Source organism: Aedes aegypti, chromosome 2 (assembly GCF_002204515.2).
Source record: "Aedes aegypti strain LVP_AGWG chromosome 2, AaegL5.0 Primary Assembly, whole genome shotgun sequence".
NCBI lineage: Eukaryota > Metazoa > Arthropoda > Insecta > Diptera > Culicidae > Aedes > Aedes aegypti.
The window spans coordinates 72,983,022-72,995,390 of record NC_035108.1 but is presented as its reverse complement, the minus strand read 5'-3'; positions in this window follow the sequence as shown (position 1 = coordinate 72,995,390).

Here is a 12,369-nt window from a genome sequence, read left to right as displayed (position 1 = left end):
CTTATTTCGAGTGCCGCATTTTTACCCGTGTAGGTAGTGATTTAAAAGTGGTCCAAAGACATATGGATATGGAAGTAACCATGGGGAAATTTTTAAAAACGTTCCAAACACGTTAGTATCTGAATTTTCAAAACAAACTTATCATCCCAAAGTGAAAACTCATTCGTCAAACCATAATAAAGACATTTGCTGAAGAGATTTATTCATTACGACATATTTTCACACATAACATAATCAAAATTTTCCTTACAAGCACGGTCTATAAGTTTCCTAACTCTACTCTTGAGAATCCTTAGGGGATGCTTTGTTCTTAGGAGAATTTCAGAAATTTGAACGGATTCTTGACAATGTCTGCAGATTCCTAGTGGCCACTAAGGGTTTATTGCGGAATCCTGAGAATGTATAATTGATAATTGTCCAAAATCTGGTGAATCCTAATAAGTTCTTAAGAATTCTAGGGCGTCCTGTGAATTCCTAGTGGGATAATGAGCATTTTTAATGGTATTTTGAGTATTTCTGGAGAAATCTTGGAGGTTTTGAAAATCTTTTCAGGGATTTTAGAGGTGCTAGTGGTAGTTTAAGAATAATAAACTTTTGTAATTCCTAGTAAAACCATAAGAGAGATTCTGACAATTCTAAACGAGATCCTGTGGATTCCTAGCAAGATGCTTCAGAGTCCGGGCATGCTTTTTGTAGATTCCTTACGATCACGTGAAGATTCATTGCAGGCTCTTGAGGTTCCATAGCACTGCTATGCTATGCTAGTAGGATCCTATTAATTTTCCGTTGATTTCATATAGCAAGCTCAATAAGAATTCATTACATTCATTCAATAAACTTCTTGGCACGGTTCCGTTTTTGGCAACTGAAAATTTCGACTTTGTTGCCAAAAACGGAATCCTACTGTAATGCAATTGACGGATTTCACGCCAACTTGACAAAGGGATTGGCAGTACCCTTTCAGAATTCAATGAAACTTTCTGGGTGTGAAGACTATGTGAAACTAAGATACTTTACATACTTTGTTTTTTCAAAATCGATCTAGACTAACATTTGTAAAGGGTCAAATTTTGTTCTACTTTTTTTATAAACCCGTATAACTCGAAAACGATAAGACCTACAAAAAAGTGTTGTATGGGGGACAGTCGTGAAATTTTCTGACGTTTTAGAGAAAAAAATTGAAAAAATAAAAAAAAATATTCAAAACTTTAAAGTTGATTTAAAAAAAAGGCCATTTCAGATTTTGATCATCCTTAAGGACATTGTCCCAAACGCTCAAAGATGGCAACAAGTATGGCACCCGTCAACTCCCTCTTCCTTCTTTCCTTTGAAAGCTTCCCCTCATCCATACTCTCTCACAGCCACAGCGAGTGTCCAAGAAAAATGAAAAATGTACCAACTAACATGCTCAGAATAAGTATATTTTGCTACTCATATTAAAACAGAGTGTTTTCTTTGTATCGGGAGATATTCTGAATCATTACAATTAATAATTCATTAGTTTTGTGCAAAACTAAAATCACTTCGCGAATGCTATTGAATTTCTCACAACACTTGTATTTTCTCACATCACAAACTATTTCCGTTTATAACTTCCCTTCCATACACCACAGCACTTCAAATTCTTGATGGAATACTCTATATATTTTACATTTTCGACTGGAGTACTTCCCCGACACAGAAAACTAATAGTTTTTCACTTTTTTGTTCGAAAAAACTACGCGTAAAAAGTTCCCAGAGAATCGGATGGATTACACCGGTTTGTTTGTTTTGCGGTTGTCAGTCGGCTGTTGCTAGGGTTGTTGCTATGTATTTGAACAACGTTCCAAAATCTTGAATTCAAATATATCAATATATCACTACTACATATACTGCTGACGTATTTCATTCATATCACAAATACTAGGAAATACCTTCTAGTGGACGCAGTGAACTTTCACCTTAAGCAAAAAGTTTCGTAATTAAATTTACTAAAAGTCGTCCATACATTGCAAATTGGGCATATTTTAGGGAAAAATGTTTTTCCAACTTCAAATTGTTTAAGTCCCAAACTGAAATTTTTTTTTTTTGAAGATTTTGTTTTAAACCGTCAAATGTGATTGTGTTTTCAAGTGATAAATGAGTTTGAATCAGAAAATAGATTGTATTTTTTATTGAGAATAGTTAAAAAACGGAATTATACAGTGATTATGTTTTTTTAAATGTAGGCAATCAATAGACTTCGCCTCTGCCTATGAGAAAATCAACTCCGTCTAACAATCCGACCGATTTTTATGGTTTGAAAGGTATCACAACGGTATTGCAAACATTGAAAAGTAACAACCTTATCCATACCCCATTAAATTCTCTTCTAGAAACAGTTTTGTGAAAAAAAAACTTACTAAACGTACCTGCGTTAAACGCCAGATGAATAAGAAATAATGAATATGTTTGTATTGTTATCTACCTAAAAAAAAGTTGATAAGCTCAAAACTCATGATTTTATTTGCAAATAACAGTCTGCTTTTCTACGAAACAAAAAAGACTCCTTAAAACAAGGTTAAATACTGGTAATTGACGACTTTTTTGAAAATTATAACGCTGCTCAAGGATATCACTGGAATAATTCCCAAGCAACGATACACCAATTCTAGATTTACCATAAAAAGATAATAAATTGGAAAATGTTAGTTTTATTATCTGACCCATGACACAGTAGCAATTCAGCTATTTATTTCAAAATTGATAAATTTTGTTAAACAAATCAAAAGTTATTTTTAAGTCAGATAGAGCTGCAGCTAATTATAAAAATAAAAAAAAAATACCGGCTTATGTAATAAAAAAAAAATACATGGATTGGAAGCAGAGTGGCACTTTTTTGCCACATCCCACGGCAAAGGCCCCTGTGCGCTATTGGTGGCACTCTCAGGCGAATGGCAAAAAGAGCAAGTCTTGCAAAATACTATGGAAACACAATCGCAACTCCGCGAGAACTATTCGACTGGGCAGTTAAACAAACTGATACATGTATCACCAAATTAAATTTCTGTTATATATCTAATGAACAATATGATAAAATGTCAGAGGAATTGGTGGAATTTTTTGATAAGGTTAAAACTGTCCCTGGTACCCAAAAATATCATTGTTTTATGTCTATTAGTGATACACAAATTGCAGCCAAACGGTATACCAATTCAGAGGATGAACCAAAAATGTTCAATTTATTCAGTAAAGCCCAAAAATAATGTAAATATTCATGTGCAGATACTACGTTTTAGGATATATAGCAATAATACACATAGAAACAAACCACGACTTTTTTCATAAGCATAATATTGACCCTTTCCAGACACCTGTAAAGATTGGCTTTGACCAAATAAGAAATTAAATATTATTGTGATATCTTTCCAACCATAAAAAACCCATCGGATTGTTAGACGGAGTTGATTTTCTCATAAGCGGTTTGGTGCGAGATCAATTGAATTTAATTAAAAAAACTGTGTAATTCCGTTTTATTTCTTTTAACTACTCCCAATAAAACAAATATGATCTATTTTGTGATTAAAACTCATTTATCACTTGGAAATATGATCATACTAGACTATTTAAAACGAAATAAAAATATAATAAAAAAATCATTTTGGACTTAAAAACATCGATGTAAGAAAAACTTAAAAATATGCCCAATTTGCAATGTATGGACGACTTTTAGTAAATTTAATTATGAAACTTTTTGCTTAAGGATGATCAAAATCTGGTCATTTTTTTAAATCGACTTTAAAGTTTTGAATCTTTTTTTTTTCAGTGTAGAAAATGTTTTTTTTATTTTTTCAATTGTTTTTTTTCTAAAACGTCAGGAAATTTAACGACAGTCCCCAATACAACACTTTTTTGTAGGTCTTACCGTTTTTGAGTTATACGGGTTTAAAAAAAAAGTAAAGAAACTTTGACCCTTTCCAAATGTTAGTCTAGATCGATTTTGAAAAAAAAAACAAAATATGCAAAGTATATTAGTTTCACATACTTTTGACATCCAGTAAGTTTCATTGAATTCTGAAGGGGTGCTGCCAATCGCGTGTCGAGTTGGCGTGAAATCCGTCAATTGAAAATGATAAAAGTTGTGTTATCACATGAATGAGTGCGAGAAGTCAGGAAAAATATTTCTATAGTTTTGATAACGCTTAGAACTACATTTTGAATGCAAAATTTGAAAAGTAGCATTTCAGTGAACTGACAAATTGGGTACAGCTATTCACCACTTCCAATTCTGAGCAAATTGAGAGTATCTCTCACTTATCGCTATCTGAAAAATCATAATTCGCAACACATCATGAGAACCCGTTCATCATCTTTTGCTACAGCTCTGATTAGATGTGGAGGATGACAGTGATTTATTAAACCCATCTATACAAGCCCAATGCTCGCCAAATCGACACGCACTTGATCCGCCCACCTAGCTCGCTGCGCTCCACGCCTTCTTGTATCAACCGAATTCGAAGTGAACACCATCTTTGCAGGGTTGCTGTCTGGCATTCCTGCAACATGACCTGCCCATCGTATCCTTCCAGTTTTGGCAACCTTCTGGATACTGGGTTCGCCGTAGAGTTGGGCGAGCTCGTGGTTCATCCTTCGCCGCCACATACCGTTTTCCTGCACACCGCCAAAGATCGTCCTAAGCACCTGACGTTCGAAGACTCCAAGTGCTTGCAAAAGCTCTTCGAGCATCGTTTACGTTTCATGCTCGTAGAGGATTACCGGCCTTGTGAGCGTTTTGTACATGATACATTTGGTGCGGGTGTGAATGTTTTTTGACCGCAGTTTCTTGTGGAGGCCATAACAGGCCCGTTTTCCACTGATGATGCGCCTCCGTATTTCACGGCTAACGTTATTGTCAGCCGTAAGCAAGGAACCAAGGTAGACAAACTCGTCGACCACCTCGAACGTATCCCCGTCTATCGTAACACTGCTACCTAGGTGACCCTATCACGCTCGGCCCTACTATTTAACATATAGTCTTGTTCGAATTCACCACCAGTCTAACTTTTGCTGCCTCGCGTTTCAGGCAGCTGTACAAGTCTACCACCTTTTCAAATGTTCTCAGCCGACAATGTCCATATCATCCTCAAAGCAAACAAATTGACTGGATCTCGTAAAAATCGTACAACGGCTGTTAGGCAGGGCTCTCCGCATAACATCTTCTAGTGCAATATTGAACAACAGGCACGAAAGTCCATCACCTTGTCATAGTCCCCTGCAGGATCCAAACGAACTGGAGTGTTCACCTGAAACATTTACACAATTTTACACACCTTCCATTGTCGTTCTTATCAGTCTCGTGAGCTTCCCGGGAAAGCTGTTCTCGTCCATGATTTTCCATAGCTCTACGCGGTCGATACTATCGTATGCCGCCTTGAAGTCGATGAAAAGGTTATGCGTTAGAACCTGGTATTCTTGACATTTTTGGAGGGTTTGCCGCACAGTAAAAATCTGGTCCGTTGTCGATCGGCCGTCAATAATGCAGGCTTGATAACATCCCATGAACTCATTTACTACGGGTGACACACGACGGAAGATGATCTGGAATAATACTTTGTAGGCCGCATTCAAAATGGTGATCGCTCGAAAGTTCTCACAATCTAACTTGCCGCATTTCTTGTAGATGGGGCATATCACCCCTTCCTTCCACTCCTCCGGTAGCTGTTCTGTTTCCCAGATTGTGCCTAGCAGCCGGTGCAGACAAATGGCCAGCCTGTCCGTGCCCATCTTCATGAGTTCAGCTCCAATACCATCCTTACCAGCAGTTTAATTGTTCTTGAGCTGGTGAAAGGCATCCTTAACCTCTTTAAAATTGGGGGCTGGTTGGTTTCCATCGCCCGCAGTATTGACGAGGGTTTATCCACAGACAAACAGACGTCACACTCTCATCGCTGTCCATCGACCAACTTTTTAACGATCGATTCGAATATCTGGTAGGTGGTCAATCGACCACCCGCAGCGCTCGCGTCGTTTTTGTTCGTGTTTGACGTTTACACACTACCGCCACCTGTTGGTCCATCGGCCAACTACAGTGTTTTTAGCATTGGGCGTATATGTTTTCGCGACTATGATTTTGATCGCAATTTGTTCTAAGTGTTACGTCTGTTTATCTGTGGTTTATCCTCCGTTGTCCCGACCTTCATTGCCTGTGCTCTCAGCGCCATTCAGGTGTTCGTCAAAGTGCTGCTTCCACCTTTCAATAACCTCTCGCTCGGCCGTCAAGATTCTCCCATCCTTATTCCTGCACATCTCAACACGCGCCACAAAGCCGTTACGGGATGCGTTGAGCTTCTGATAGAACTTACGTGTTTCTTGAGACTGACGCAGCTGTTGCATCTCCTCGCACTCCGTCTTCTCCAGGCGGCGATTTATCTCCCGAAAGAGGCGGATCTGCTGTTGCCGTTTCCGTCTATAGCGTTCCACGTTCTGCCGGGTTCCTTGCTGCAGCATGACCGCCCGCGTTGCATTCTCTTCCTCCATAATTTACCTACATGGCTCGTCGAACCAAACGTTTCGTCGACTCTGTCACACGTAGCCGACGTTGCTCTGATGGCTGTTATAGCTGCTTTCACTGTTCTCTAGCAGTCTTCAAGAGGGGCTTCATCTAGCTCACCCTCTTCCGGTAATGCAGCCTCGAGGTGCTGTGCGTATGCAGCTGCGATATCCCGTTGCTTAAGCCACTCCATGTCATACCGGGGCGGCCGTTGGTACCGTGCGTTGTTAATAATGGAGAGTTTTGGGCGCAGTTTGACCATCACCAGATAGTGGTCAGAGTCGATGTTAGCGCCACGATAGGTCCTGACGTCGATAATGTCGGAGAAGTGCCGTCCATCAATCAGAACGTGGTTGATTTGTGATTCTGTCTGATGTGGTGATCTCCAGGTGTATCGGTATGGAAGGCTGTGCTGGAAGTAGGTGCTCTGAATGGTCATATTCTTGGAGGCGGCGAAATCAGTAAGTCGTAGGCCGTTCTTGTTCGTCAGCCGGTCGGCGCTGAACTTTCCAATAGTCGGTCTAAACTTCTCCTCTTGGCCAACCTGAGCGTTTAAATCTCCTATGACGATTTTGACGTCGTGGCTTGGTCAGCTGTCGTACTCGAGTTCGAGCTGCACGTTAAAAGCGTCTTTATCATCATCAGTGCTTCCGGAGTGAGGGCTGTGCACGTTTATTCTGCTGAAGTTGAAGAACCGGCCTTTGAGCCTCAACTTGCACATTCTCTCATTGATCAGCCACCACCAGATCTGCATATCACCCATTACTATAAAAGCTGTTCCCAGCTCGGGTGTGTTGCCGCAGCTCTGGTAGATGGTATGGTTACCTCTAAACGTTGGCACCATTGATCCTTTCCAACACACTTCCTGCAACGCTACATTGCTGAATTTGCGGTCCTTCAGCACGTTGGCGAGTATGCGTGTGCTCCCGATGAAGTTGAGTGATTTACAGTTCCACGTACCGTGCTTCCAATCGCTAGTCCCTTTACGTCGCTGTGATCTTCGCCGATTGTCCCGGTTCATATTCTCTCGTTGATTATTCGTTGCTTTTTTTACGGCTGGCTTTCAGGGCCTGACACCAACCCCCTAGATTCCCCCTAAATGTTTGGTTGGCCAAAGTGCACAGTTTAGCTCTGACACATGGACGATGATTAGCCGCCCCTGACGCTGTTGTGAGCCGCTCCTAATATGGAGTACTAACGCTCCAGGTTTGCAGAAACAAAAGCAAAAGCAATGCTCCCTTCCCTGTCAGCAAAAGACCAGATTTCTCACCGGAGTTGGTTACCCGATCTTCCCTAAGGTAACTCGTACCCCGGTCAGTATCACGAGAAGGTAGGGATAGGAGTTGGTAGGCAAAAGGCTAAGGACCACACGAAGGGGTCTATTTTATTCCTGCAGGTACGCGAGATACCAATGGTACACCATGCCCAGCCATCTGCCAACGAATTGAAAGGATCTAAAAAGTAGATTAAAGTGTTATATATTTTTTTAATTCCGTCGTAAGTGCATTATCTGTTGACATATATGCGTATTTCGTATATGGATACGAGAAATTGACATTGAAGAAGGCTTAAAGTGGTAGTCGCAATTTGCGTATCTGTCAAAATATAATGAATAAGAAGAAACAATACTCTAATCTACATCTCAGATTTTGTTAAGGGAAAACAGTTAAATAGTATCCATTTCGGTCTTCACAAGTCAGACCATAAAATCACCGTACATAACTTCGGCAGCGATAAGTACACCAGGGCCCACATAGCCGTAGTGGTAAACACGTAACCTTCAAACTGAGGGTCGTGTACCCGAACCCAACTGGTCCTTTTCTTAGAGCTAAGTTTCCCGACTTCCCAGGGCATATCTTATCTTCGTACCTACAACACGATATTCACATTCAAAAATGGTCAAACGTAAGAGAAAGCTCTCAGTTAATACTTTGGAAGTGTGCATAATAAAACTAAGCTGAGAAGCAGGCTCTGTCCCAGTTGGGACGTAATCCCAGAAATAAGAAGAACAAGTACACCAAAGTTCAGTCAACTTCAAGCAACCGTTAAAAATCTCGAATCTCCCGAAAGAAAATCTACAAAACACCAGTCGAGCCAACCCATTCCCAATGCATCGCCTTTTTGCGATCTCTCAGCCAGCCCGTGTCGCTGCCTCCGATATGTAGGATGTAAACAACATCAACCTGTTCCGGGAGCCTTCGGGTTGTTGTTCTGCTTTTTTTTTGTCCGCTGCGTCTCCTCCCAGGGCTTCATGCAGCTTTCACGCAAGCTTCAGCAACGACGGAGACGTGGAGCTGGACAATAGAGTGCAGCTTACTTTTGAATGTTCTCAAAATCAAAAACCGTGTGCATATTTTGTTCTAACCGCACACAAAGAGAAACCTGAGGCCTTACTTAGCCGAGTGGTTGGAATCCGCGGCTATAAAGCAAAGCCATGCTGAAGGCATTACGTCTACACTGGGACAAAGCCTGCTGCTCAGCTTAGTGTTCAATGAGCACTTTCACAGTTATTAACTGAGAGCTTTCTTTGCCAAAGTTGCCATTTTCGCATTCGTATAGCGTGTTGCAGGTACTATGATTCTCTCTGCCCAGGGAAGTTAAGGAAATTTCCATTACGAAAAGATCCTGGACCGACCGGGAATCGAACCCAGTCACCTTCAGCATGGTTTTGCTTTGTAGCCGCGGACTCTAACCACTTGGCTAAGGAAGGCCTCTTTCTTAAGACTTGTCTTAAATTTGATTTTGAATAATACTGTGTTTAAGGAAAATTGGTTGAAAACTAGCATAGTTATATACATTTCACTGAGGCTCATATTTTTAAAGTTAAAAATGCATTTTAAAGTGACTTGCTTCACCTACAAATCAAAATGTGTTTGGCTTAAACTTTTAGAGTTCCCTTTTAAGTTGATTTGAATTAAAAAGATCACACAAGTTTTTGGTTTGGAGTATTTTCGAAAAATAGGCCCACCCCAAACTGGACAAGACTTCAACCGGCGAGTTTCTGTTCCAAGTTTTCGGTGTCCGTTGGTCCCGGTGCTGCTGCTGCGGCGACTGACCAAGAAAGTGCTTCTTCTTATCGCCAGAGCAATTCAAAAGCTAAGCAACGACGACAGTCTTCGACCCTGTTTTTGAATGGGAAGAAGCGTAGCAAGATGACGACGAAAAAATCGTACTAAAAACTGGAATAACTGGCTAGGAAGGAAATATAAAACGTTCTCTCGGTCGTCGTCGTCGTCGTCGTCTTCGTCGCCGTAGTTGGGATAATGTTTTTTTTCGCCTTCTTGCCTCATTTCGCAAGGCTCCCCGGCCGGGTCTCTCTCCTTCTGACGTGTGATTCACTTGCCAAGATTCGTGTCCTGAGGACTTTGCGGAGCCCTGCCGAGGAGAAAGATGTTGTTATTTTGTTTTCGCAAAAGGAGGAAAATAATAAACATAATAAGTGCTTTCTTTCAACTCTTTCTGTGCTCTCGAACTTGATGTTGTCCAGCTTTTTTTTCGAGCTATTTAAGTGGAACTGTTTTTTAGCTACGGTTGTACGAGAGCTTAAGGACACTAGGATAGGGTGACCATTGAAGTAAGCTTTGACGGTACGGTTTTGAATGGAGGTTCCGCAGGGATAACAAAAATCCTGATATGTACAACCTATAATCTCAATTTATTTATTCTCAATCTCATTTGTTCCAATGCTTCAACATTGGATATTCTATGTTACTCATTAGTACTATAGGTACAAGGAAGGAAGCTTCAGAATCATTTTCAAAATTCTGGTATTTCAACAGCTTGACCATATTGGTACAGCATACAACATGACTGGCCTGAAAATTTGTTGAAAGATCAAAAGCTTGCTCTTAAGACAAAGTGTTGATTTTCTGTTAATGAGTGAATAAAGACATTTTATTCATTTGTTACATTTGGCTTGAATGCCCTCAATGTGGTTTTTGAAAGTTAAATTTATATCTAGCATGAACTTTATCCAACCAATTTATTGAAACCCCTTTCATCGTAAAAACGTGTCTACTTGAAGGTGTCAAAAAAAAAGAGCATTTATTTTATTTGGGATTATTATAAGTTGAGTTATTTTGGCAAGTAGGAAGAAAAATTATTCAAACTTTTTTACAATCTACTACAGATGACACGCAGACTTCGTCCTTTGGCGTAGAAGCATGTTTCGTCCACAAACAAAGATTTTTGATATCCCAGAGGTACCTCAGGTAAATCAGATGTGAAAATATTGTATAATATTGGCCACGAAATGCTGCCATGAGGAACACCAACTCTTACAGGAAGTCTTTCAGATTCCCTTTCGTATTCTCGTTTTCGCCAGCAAAATCAAATGAGCCATGGATTCGAACGAATGAAATTCGATCGAAAGTTGATTCCGCCGTAAACAAGAATCAGGGTGAATATCTGCTGATGCTAAACATACTATAACCTGGTCCTATAGGGAAGGAGGTAGATGCGTCAGGCCGAATATCACGCTCTGTAAAAATTTGATTTAAATTTTGTACAATTAAAAGAAATTCGATGAGACAGGGCCTGAACATCCTTAAAAAAGACCGCACACGAGTGTAGTCAAAGCACAGTATTTCTCAGTCTGATTACATATTTTATGAGCTCTCAGCCAATTTTCTGAAGGATTCGCAAAATCATTGATAAATTGTTGGCGTTGTCTTACCGTGATTTAACGTCAATTTTTCATTGCATTTTTGCCTCAACTTTAAACCTAGTGATATCTTTGAGGTATATCTGTAGAACACGATACACATTATTCGTGGTTTTTAAACAGAATTTCAGGTGACTCTCAGATCTCTTAAGTAAATATTAATATTTTCTTTCCTTTTTTTTTATTTAGGGACTTTTTTGCCGTAGTCAGGTTCATTAATATTAATATTATGCATGGACAATAAAAATGCAGAACTCATAGGAAACTCGCAACTTGGTGAGCATTTGAAACCGGCCTCTCTTTCAGTACGCTCTTTTACTACGCTCTGATTTTGAAATTACGATACTACTTTTCCGTTGTCCCTATGAGCTGATAGAGAAAGGAGACAGCTTCTAAAAGTCAAAGGAACCTGTCATCACCTGTCACTGGAAAACTGTACATTCGAAGGACATATCGTGAAAACCCCTCAAAATTCAAGTAAACGTAATTAAAATTTCTAAATGATTTTCGATGATATCACATTTTAAAAAAGTTGAATACCCAAATATAGTTGTGTTTTGGCAAACTGATTTGATTTTTTATATTCATATCCTTTATCATGGTGAAAACAACAAGTGAATATGATTTTAACCAAAATAAGTACATCTGACCGCTGTGCGCAACCCAATAATTGAAGAAAAAAGTCAAGGAAGGCAAGAAAACATGCTAACTGTCAGTGACCTGTCTCCTCACTCACAGCATATGAGTAGTGTTCTTGTTATACATTTTGTCGCTACACGGAGTACAATTATTAACTAAGTTGCATATACTTCACGCATAGAAAAAATCTTTGAAATTTACGTCGTTTGTGTCCGACATGTTAAAGTTAGTAAAATAACGTAAAATTAGTTTTCCGCCTCGTGGAACTGATGGTTGAGAAAGCGACTTCCACAATTAATTTAGGTATGCCACGCAAAACTATCATTGTACACAACCTGTTTTTGCATGACATGGAGTTAAATTTGAAGAACATCTAAGGACTGTTCATTTTATAAAGTGGACACTTTGTTTATGCTATATCTTTTTTATTTATTGATAAAATCGTAATCGGTTTTCTGTGTATCGTTGACCTATTATTCTAAAATGCTATGAAAATATAAAATCTTTGAAAATGCTTTTAGTTGAAGAGCTAAATAGTTTTTCCAAAAACTCTTAAAAA